Below are 10,054 nucleotides of genomic sequence, written 5' to 3'. Positions count from 1 at the left end.
TTTACTCAACTAGAACAACTGGAAACACCAAACACACTGCTGACCTTCAAACTGAAGTATGATTTCAACTATCCTCCTTTCCTCCAGAACCTTTTCTAAAACATCAGAAGTCAAACCAATTGAAAACAGCCTTCTTCATAAACTTGTAAATCTCCTTTTCTACCTTTGACTGTAATTTTCTTACCCAAAGAATACATTTAAACGCCTCCATCTGACCTTGAAGTATGTTAGTTTTCTGAGGAAAAATAGCCTTATATATACAGTACCAGTCAAAAGGTTGCACACACTTTCCCATTCTCTTGAATGTTTCCAAACCTTTGACTGGTACTGCATATAAACATATATTTTAGCTTTATCATAAAACATGGAACAAATATATTTAAACCTGCATTCATTTTTGGCCACCAGGGGGCAGTGCAACAAGCACTAGAAAACATGTTAGCTAGCAATGGCTTTACAAGCACAGAGCAACATTTGTGTTCATTTGGAGTCATGTTTTTGTCCATCTGATGAATAAAAAGTATCAATATTTATTCTTCTTTTAGCTCTGTTTTGGTCTCGACCAACTCCTGAGGCAAAAGTCTGTTTATTAGCTGCTAAATGCTCCACCAGCTAGTTCCTAACTTTTGTTTGTCTGTTGTTTAGTGCTGATGAGATAATGTACCTGGACAGTGGTTTTATCACAGCTTTTTCCCAGTTGCCTGAAACTGATGCTGTGAATTAAAACATTAAAGCTGCAGGCAGTAAAACCAAACAAATGCTAAAGCTAAAAATGCTAAAAAAAGAGGAAATGCAGAGTCAGGTGGTGTCATATGTCATATTACACATTTGATCCATTGTTCATGTAAAAAAAATACTGACTAGCAGCTTTTAACCAAATTGCTCTCTGGCTACAGCATAAAAAATATAAACACAGCAACACAATATCTTTAATCAACTCAAATTTTAATTTCTTCTTCTTCTCGTCCTTTATTTAACAAGGTATTAGTCTCGTAGATTAAAATCTCTTTTTCAAGAGTGACCTGGCCAAGAGAGCAACATAAACATTGTTCCAACAATAAATACAAACAACATAAACAATTTGTTAACATATAGCCAGGTCACTTGAACTGCTTTATGTCTGTATGTATGTTTCTTTACCAACTGCTCTCCTAAGCACAGTAATTGAATAGAAGCAGGGACAAAACACCCTGGATTCTCCTGTCACATGGGCAGAGCCCTAGAAGGAGCCGAATTCTCAGATTATTTTCAATGAGCCTGCAGTGCTTTGTATTATTCATGTGGCAGAACGCATGCACATGACCCAGCAACTCATTTGGTCGTTGTTCCAATGCAGCCAGTAGTCTCTAAGGGTTTAATTAAACAGTGTCGAGGCAGTGGCCCATCTCCCTCCATTGCCTTACTTTTTTTTTTTTTTTTTTTTTTTTACAGCCCTCCTCCTCCCAAAGTCATTACACAACTGTTTCTGACTGGGAGAAAAAACTGTGAAATCCTCCTATTGACTTCCACTCTGAGGACATCTACCTCCTGAGGAGTGAAGAGCAGAGTGACAGCTCACTGTCAAGCTCCCTGTCAGCCGCTGTCTGCCTCCTTTTAAAAGAAAAATCACCCACTTTCGCCCGATTGAAGTGAAGCACCTATTGACACCTATCACCACATGGAGAGAAATGATGTTAAATGTACGCATGTACACTCAGTATTGAGTGTACTAGATGAGTACAAAGAAAGACACAACCCTGTCTGACAGGAAGAAAGTGGAAAAATACACAATAAACAGCATACAGCAAAAATTAGGTGTTATGCATAAAACTGAGGAATGACACAGGATAAAAATATCAAAAGTTAGGGACTGTGTGAAAATTATTAGGGGGGAAAGTTATGTATTTCTTATATTTGCTGAAGGGAGGATAGTCTTTAGTTACAGAGTGTTATCTCTCCAGAGAGCAGGTCCTTTGTCAGGAACTTATAGTAGCTCCCACCTTCACTTTATTTTGCATTTTAACAGAAAGCATAACTGCAATAAAGTAAAAAAAAAATGTCTAAAACATGTAAATGTGTTATATAAGGTCGCATTGATTGCTCTTGGCTCAAAAATAAAGAATGGCTGGAATATTCAGTAAACAGGATGCATCATTTCGTGCTAATTCCTCTCCTATTGTGTTGTTGGAGTACAACATCTTAAATTGTTACTTTAAGATATTGTGGAGAGTCTGTTGCAATTTTTGGATAGAGCCCAAAGAAAGTATTAATAACACTGAGGAGCGCCTTGCTATTAAAAACAGTGAAACATAATGTTCAGCAAAAGAATTAATGTTTCAAAGGACAGAAGATATTATAACTAGAGGGAGAAGTAGAAACAGTGTATGTAAATGAGTGCATTCAGCAAAAACATTTCTATATAATGAGCAATGTGCAAAACAACAGTCTAATATGTGTTATGAGTGTACACAAAAAAAACAACAGAAAATGCACAAAATAAGCACGGTAGGCAGTTTTGAGGCAACTGTTTGATAGCACTGTAGGGATCACGGGGTTATTCAGATTAAATTTGGTTATCAGAAATCATTATAATTAATTAGAACAGTAGGATTTAATTTACATGAAATCCACCTCGGGGCACCACCCTGGAAGACATGGAAATGGTAACCAATTCACTGATTCAGTCTCATAAGTGATTCATCCTAAATTTTGGTATTCCAATTAATAATTAAAATGATCAAAATAAAGGATGAAATCCGGTTAAATGATTAGTGCCCAAATCCAGCTATAACCTTGTTGCAGTTGGGTTTGTAGCACCAATGACGTAACAAACACAATGAAGGCAATTTGGAGTATTTTATACAGCAAAGGCTGACTTCAACAAAATTCAGGTGACCACCAATAAAACTTCTTGTTATAATACAACAGAGTTTATTAAACTTAACAGCAGTGACTCTACAGCCAATAGTATTTAACAAATACAAGGCACAAGGGATATGTCTTGCTTCGTGGTGTGGCTATATACAGGTGTGTGTCTGTGGTCTGTCATAGGCTACTTTTGGGGACAAACTTCAGATTTAGGACAAGTTAATTGGGGACAGTTTGTCCAATTGGGAAAAAGCTGATTTTGGGGTCTGTAGTTAAGGTTAGGGGTTAGGGTAATTCTCCAGGAAATGAATGTAAGTCTATGTAAGGGTTAGGGTGGGTAAGGGCCAGTCCCCAAAAGTGACCATGATCTGATGTGTGCGTGTGTGTGTGTAAAAAGGGAAAGAAAAGAAAAATGGTGGGCTCTGACCCAAAATAGTGGATGAGACCATGTGTGTGAGGAAGTAGATTAAGGGAAAATGGTGGACTGAGATCCAAAATGGCAGAGAGGAGACCGCACATACGTGGAAGTGAGAAGATCAAAAGGAAATGACAACTAGGTGGGTGAATTTGAAAATCGGGCTGAGTCTAACATGAAACCTTTTTGTGCTGCTCTGTGTGTATGTTTTTAAAGATAGAGAGAAAGAAACACATTCAAGGTCTAACCTGAGTGAAAAAACACTACAATAAGTAGAGACTCGTTCAAAGTGAGAATCAAAACAAAACACAAATGGTTCACGATAAAAGTCATACAAAGCATACAGTTAAAACATAACATTTAGCATCTAATAACACACAATTTCATAGCTAACTCTGCCCAGATGTCAGCGTTACGTGATGATCATCTTAGTAAGTGACCAGATGTGTGTGTCCGTCCTTTCCGCTGAATGGCGTTGAGCATGTGCTCCCGTTCGTCAGCTGGTTCGTCAGCTGGTCGGGAGCACGTCTGTGAATCCAACGTGTGCAACGATGGAGGAAGAGCAGAGGTGTTGACGTCGAAAAGAAGAACTAAAAGGGATTTTATCACCTTTTAATTAAAAAACAACTGTGTGGCTTGCAGTAAGAACTGGTTGTAAATTAGTAATTACTCGAGTATTAACAAGCTTAAGTTAAATCTTACTCTAAACTGTGGCCAGATGTGGTTAGCTGGACATTGGATCCATGGGCGGAGTTATCCAGGTGTGAAATACCTAGAGGATTGTGAAAACGTGAAGGATTCTGGACGAAGACATGCAGAGACATGTGGTCTCAGTAACCATCTTGGATGGGATGAAGGCCCTACAGACAAACTTTAGTGTCTGTAATGTCACAAATTGCATCATCTATGTTTTATTATATCATGTAAAAAGCAGAGAAGTGGATATTGTTCAGCCAGATCAACACAGACGACCTCTTTATTGTTATTTAGTAAAAAGTGCTGCAGTCATTCAAACAGGAGGTCATGACCGAAACAAATGCATAGTGCTGTTGAAATTAATAAACGTAATTGCGTTTATAACTTCTCCTGATTGGATTAAATCAACATGAAACAGAACAAGCCCTGAAACACAGATGTTTTTTTTTTCCACCAGCAGCTCCTAATTGGTTTGGTGCAGAAATTGCTCATAAATCCCTTGTATATCAAACAAGCTTTGAACAGTCGTCGCTGCAGAGAGAATTTGTTACTCATCCGTTCGTCAGAGGGCTTTTGTTGCACTCAAGGACTTAAGACTTTCACTGAATAAGTTAGGGTCAAACGAGCTTGATGCAAGAAGATTTTTAAAAAAAAACACTTTTGCAGAATGATTGTTCTACCTAATGACATTGAAAAGAGGTAGAACCAGGACGTACAAAGTGAAACAAAAAGCCACCTGGGTGTGTGTGTTATTTCAGAACAGCTATCAGACGGGGATTTAGGCTGAGCTACTGTAAATTGGAGTGAGATTTTTCTAGGGGTGCACTCAAGCAGATTAGGGGAGAGGAGCCATCTTCCTTTTTAAACAGGCAAAGGGAGCAGAGACATGCACACCTTCACCTAAAAATAATGGCTTTGCACACAATGAAATAACATGAAACAGTCTCTCTAAATGTCAAATAAATAACTGTGAGACATAATTCAACAAATTTGTGAACATTTGTGGAGTTTTGGCAAGTGGCTTGTTCTTGACTCTTGTCCAATTGAAACATAGTAAATCTCCAAATTCTTCAGTGATTGATTCTTCGTGCCCTGTTTGTGTACTTACGTGCGCTGCTTATTAATGCATTAAAGGTTTTAATGCTGCTTTGTCTTGGGAATGGAGAAAGGATTTATGCGAGTCTGAACAAAAGCCTCCAGATATATGGCTTGGTACAAGTTGGATCGTAGGCACAAAACCTACAGATCCAGCACCAAACAGCGAGGAAACTTGGTGACAGTAAGAGTAAGTTAAGTTCTCGTCAGACTGGTGGCTGTTTTCTGACAGGAGCAGAATGTACAGTATGTACTGTAGGTAGGAGAATCACTTTCTGAAAGCAGGATACAGGGACACAATATATCTGTGTGTAAACAAGATCAACACTGTGAGCTAACATCAGCATGCTAACATGCTCACAGTGACAATGCTACCGGGCTAATTTTTAGCGGGTAAAAGACAATGTTATATAAAGATGGACGTAGCGAGGTGTGACGTCACTCATTAGTTTGCACTGGAGCTGGTTTGAAGCCCAGAGTTGCTGCTTATAGTTGGTACCCGATTGGAGCCAGGACACATGGATGTATTATGAGAACTAAGGTTACTTTTGCAGTTTTTAAGTCATAGACTATGACTCAAAAATCAGGGGATCACCAAAGTTATTTGAATTGATCCTGTAGGGACTCTGTAACAATTTGTAGCAAATCTCACAGTAATCCATCCAATAGCTGTTGAGACATTTGGTTTTGAACTAAAAATGTCAACCTGATGGAGGAAAAGTCAGGAAATTACCAAAATTATTACAAAACATCCCCCAGGGACCTTGAATATCTGTAGAAAATTTCAAGACAATCCATTTAATCATTTTTGAGATATTTCAATCTGATCAGTAAATCAAATTATTACTCACTTTTACCTTTTATATTCCTTGCAGAGCATCTTCTTCAGCTTTCAGGGTGTTTTTTTTATTTTCCATGTTCTTTCTACAGCTTGTCTTGGATGTATCTACCTCTCTGTTTCCCCAGGGGCTCCATGATAGCGTCTGTTTGGTGATGACATTGTTCGTTCTTTTCCTAGTGTGTGACCCCCCCCCCCCCCCTCCCCCACCTCCTTCCCCAAGTCATCTCCACCTCCTCTTCCTCTTTACCTCACGTCTATCAGTTCTTGTTTGATGGATTTCCAGAAACGTTTCACTCAAGGCCATCACAAGAGAAGCGCAGAGGCTTAAAATGAAATCCCGCAGCTCAAGGTATGAGAAAAGTCATTCAAAAAGGAAATACCGTCAAAATATTAACAGCTCATGCAGCTCGAGTTGCTTTTACTGTCACGCCAGCAAAGAGAAGTAGTCACTTTTCTCAAAAATGTTGGATGTTATTTTGGAATGAAACAATCTGGATTGTGTTTCAGAGCAGACAATCCACAAGTGAAACAACAGTCTCCTGATTGAGCTGAGTCCTCCGCCAAAAAAAAAAAAAAAAAAAAAAGTGTAGCTTCAAAAAATACTGAGGAATAATCTACTGGCAGCTTTAATGACAAAAACAACCCTCTCCTGCTGTGTGCAATCAGCACACACTTGTAAGAAAAACACACATACATACAAATGAGGGGGAAAAGAATGCGTAAATCACTCTTAGTTGCTTCTGAAAAAAAGCATACGTGGAAGCTTTTGTTGGGAGTTATTGTGAAGTAAAATTAAAACTTTTTTGTGGAATTATTTGTAGTTTTTGGCTCCTACTTCATATAGTAAACTGAGATATGTTCTTGCATTAAACAGCAACAGACAGGCTATAAGTAGTTAGTAGTAGCTAAATTGGTCGTTTATCATGACAGCGTGTAATTAATTCGAAAAATCTTGTCTCTGTCTGCAAATTCAAGGCAAACTGCTTTTTTTAAAAAGTCCAAAAGGAAAAAAAACAAAGCAAACAATGCATTTTTTCCCCTCCATATTACTTTTTTTGGCATTTTGCCTTTATTTGACAGCGACAATGTGTTCCTAAACCAGGCGTCCTTCAACAGTTTTCACTGGAACTACTTCCTACCACAGAAATACTACTCCATATAAAAACTGTTGACAGTGTATTCTGTAGATTATCCAGAGTAATGGGGGACACTGTCTCTGGAAAAAGATGGTCCTGTTAAATCTTTTTAATCTTATTTTTCAAGGCTGCACTCCACAAGCAAATTCCTGTTCTCCTCAGTTGTATTGATGTGGAGACACATATCTCAAACTAGGACATGAAACTGTAGAGGTTTTTTATTTTTTGTAGTTTAAATGAACTGACTCTTTACAGGTTATGGCTGGTGATATTCTATATTTTTATTGTTGTCAACAAAAAGTTAAAAAACAATCCATTAGTCCGTCTCTCAGTACTTTCAGACTTCCCCAGCTTGTCTGTGGCTCTCAGCACGAAGCCCATTTGTTCCTACTGCAGACATAAATGTTTTAAAAATGGCTAATAAATACTTTAATGTTTAAAAAGGCTCAGTAATTTCCTAAAATAGCTGGATGCTGTAGTTTTTCAATGTTGCTTAAACAGGAGAAAATAGTGCATTTGTTGGGGAGTCAGTGGTAGATAAATACAGATTGGGTGCTTGGTGTTTTTTAACAGTTTTTAAATGGAAGTCAACGGCACAGCGACAGTAGATAATACATGTTTTGGTCTTTTCATTGGATTTGATGACAATGAGGAAAACAAGGATCTCATTTGATTAATCCTTAAATAATATTTTAATGAAATATTTTCAGTATTTTTTTTTTTTACTTTGGAAGAACAAGTAATAGTAAAGGAATTTAATTACTTTTTCCAGCCCTGAACATGATTTCAAACAACTGCTGCTATTAAAAGTCATGTTTATTTGGACAGATACAGTATCTGCTTTTGAAAATGTGCCCAGGAAGTCTCTGATTGCAAAAGTTTGCTTAAAAAAAAAAAAAAAAAAGTAAAACATTAAGCAATAATCGATATCTACATCTTAGGGATGTTTGACAAAATGTAAATCTATTATCTTGCTGTACAGAAGTATATAAAGTTTACCTGCGTTCATCTTGAAGTTTGTTTAACTCTTTACTCATCCCTGAATCCAAAATGACATGAAAAACCGTACATGTACATTTTGAACAGCAGTTGCGAATAGTTTTCTTCATTTTCTGGTTGTGCAGGGAGATCCCTGCCTCTGTACACCACATGGCTGAAAGAGCAAGATTACTCCAGAGTGGAGAGAAAGACATCAGTGTGATAATACATCACACAATATTATCAGACCATTTGCACCGGCACAGAACATAGTATCCCTTTGAAGTGAAGATCAGGCCTATCTGACATCAGATGACGGTCAAAACGCTCTTTGAATAATGATGTATGATTACAGAGAAGCAGGTGAACAAACATCCCACATTTTTGGATCATTTCCATGTGAGAGGAGTATGATGTAAATCAACACTATCATCATTATGCTGTATTTAGGCTGCTGAGGAATACACTAAAGTACAGAAAGTACAGAGACTCTGTCTTGAGAAAAAGAGAGAATTTTTATGACAAAATATGTATTTCATTGGTTAAATGGAAATAAAGTAGCTTTACCTCACAGTGCTGCATTTTTAGACTATACGTATGTCGTTATTCAAAATTTGTAAAGTAATGAAGTTTAAAATCATATAAAATTTAACCAAAGAAATCAAAAATTCTAATAATTTGTTCTCCAGAGAGGAAGTACATATAAAGCATAAACAGGCAGCATAAAATAGAGTTGAGTTCAAATAAATGTGTGCTTTTATAGACTGTTATATCATAGTCAATGTGAACTTTTATTCAGTATCTTTTTGATGCAGTGCCACCAAAGTAGCAGTTTTAATGTGATGCAGCGCTGCTACATTGGACTGAAGTATATTGTACAGATGTTATTGTGTCCAACATCTGTTATTGATATGACAATGATAATAATTGTTCCTAATAAAGTGCTCGGTGAGTGTATCTTATTCCTCTGTGCCAAAGAGCTCCATCATTATTCAAAAACATATAAATAATCGATACCACTGCACTGGGTGACATGTTCCTTCATTATAATGAACGTGGGCACTGTAGTTTATTTTTAATCAATCCCACATACACTGTTTAGCACTCACTAATGCACCAAATGTGTATTCATCCACTGCTTAAAATAGTCCCCAACAAATGCACTATTTACTCCTGTTTGAGTAAAGTTTACTAAAAACTGCAGTGCCCAGCTGTTTTAGGAAATTATTTAGCTTTTATTTCAAAATGAAACTATATATTTGCGACAGATTCTTTGGAGATTCACATCTTCTGTAGTAATCAATGGACTTGGGGTTGAAATCCATACACAAGGTAGGAAAATCATAAAGTACTGTGAGGAACACATTGTTGGTTTTGGTCTTTTCATGGGATCTGTAAACATAGAAGAAAAACATATATACGCACATATAATACACCTATTTAATATTTTCTATTTACACATAATGTCTTCCAGTAATATATCTGTCACATCAGAAAACTAAATAATTGTGTTTGTGAGTATTTATGTGTGTACAAATGTTTGTTACATTTTTAGCACTGGTCTGTTCGGAAAGGGGCGGATTGCTTGGCCTTCGTCCGCTGCTTCAACACATAGAAAAATGAACACAGTTGAGTTGAGGTGTGAATGAGTATATACACCAACAACATGAAAGAAACTAACATTCTATTATACACAGATGTTATAAATAATAAGTACTCTAATCGTACATAAGGGCTGCATTTAAAAGTAAAATACATAACAGAGAGCTTTTGAAAAATCATCTTAAAATAAAGTGGATCGATCACATCGGACTCTATGATTGTTTATTTTTTGTGCCTTCAGGTCAGATATGAGTAGGTATATTTACTCACAAGATCTGCGCTTTGTCTCGCAGTGGTGCTTCACAATCGCCACGGTCTCGGAGTATATGAGACAAACTGGTTTTGAACTACCTGTGGGAAGAATGAACATTCTTGAATAAAAGCTCTGTTTTCCGCTGTCTACTGTTCTCTTTTTAGAGCACGCCATGTGAAATTACTTTTCTC

Source organism: Thunnus albacares, chromosome 21 (genome assembly GCF_914725855.1).
Source record: "Thunnus albacares chromosome 21, fThuAlb1.1, whole genome shotgun sequence".
In the NCBI taxonomy this organism is placed as follows: domain Eukaryota; kingdom Metazoa; phylum Chordata; class Actinopteri; order Scombriformes; family Scombridae; genus Thunnus; species Thunnus albacares.
The sequence above is the reverse complement of the archived record's forward strand: the minus strand, read 5'-3'. Positions refer to the sequence as shown.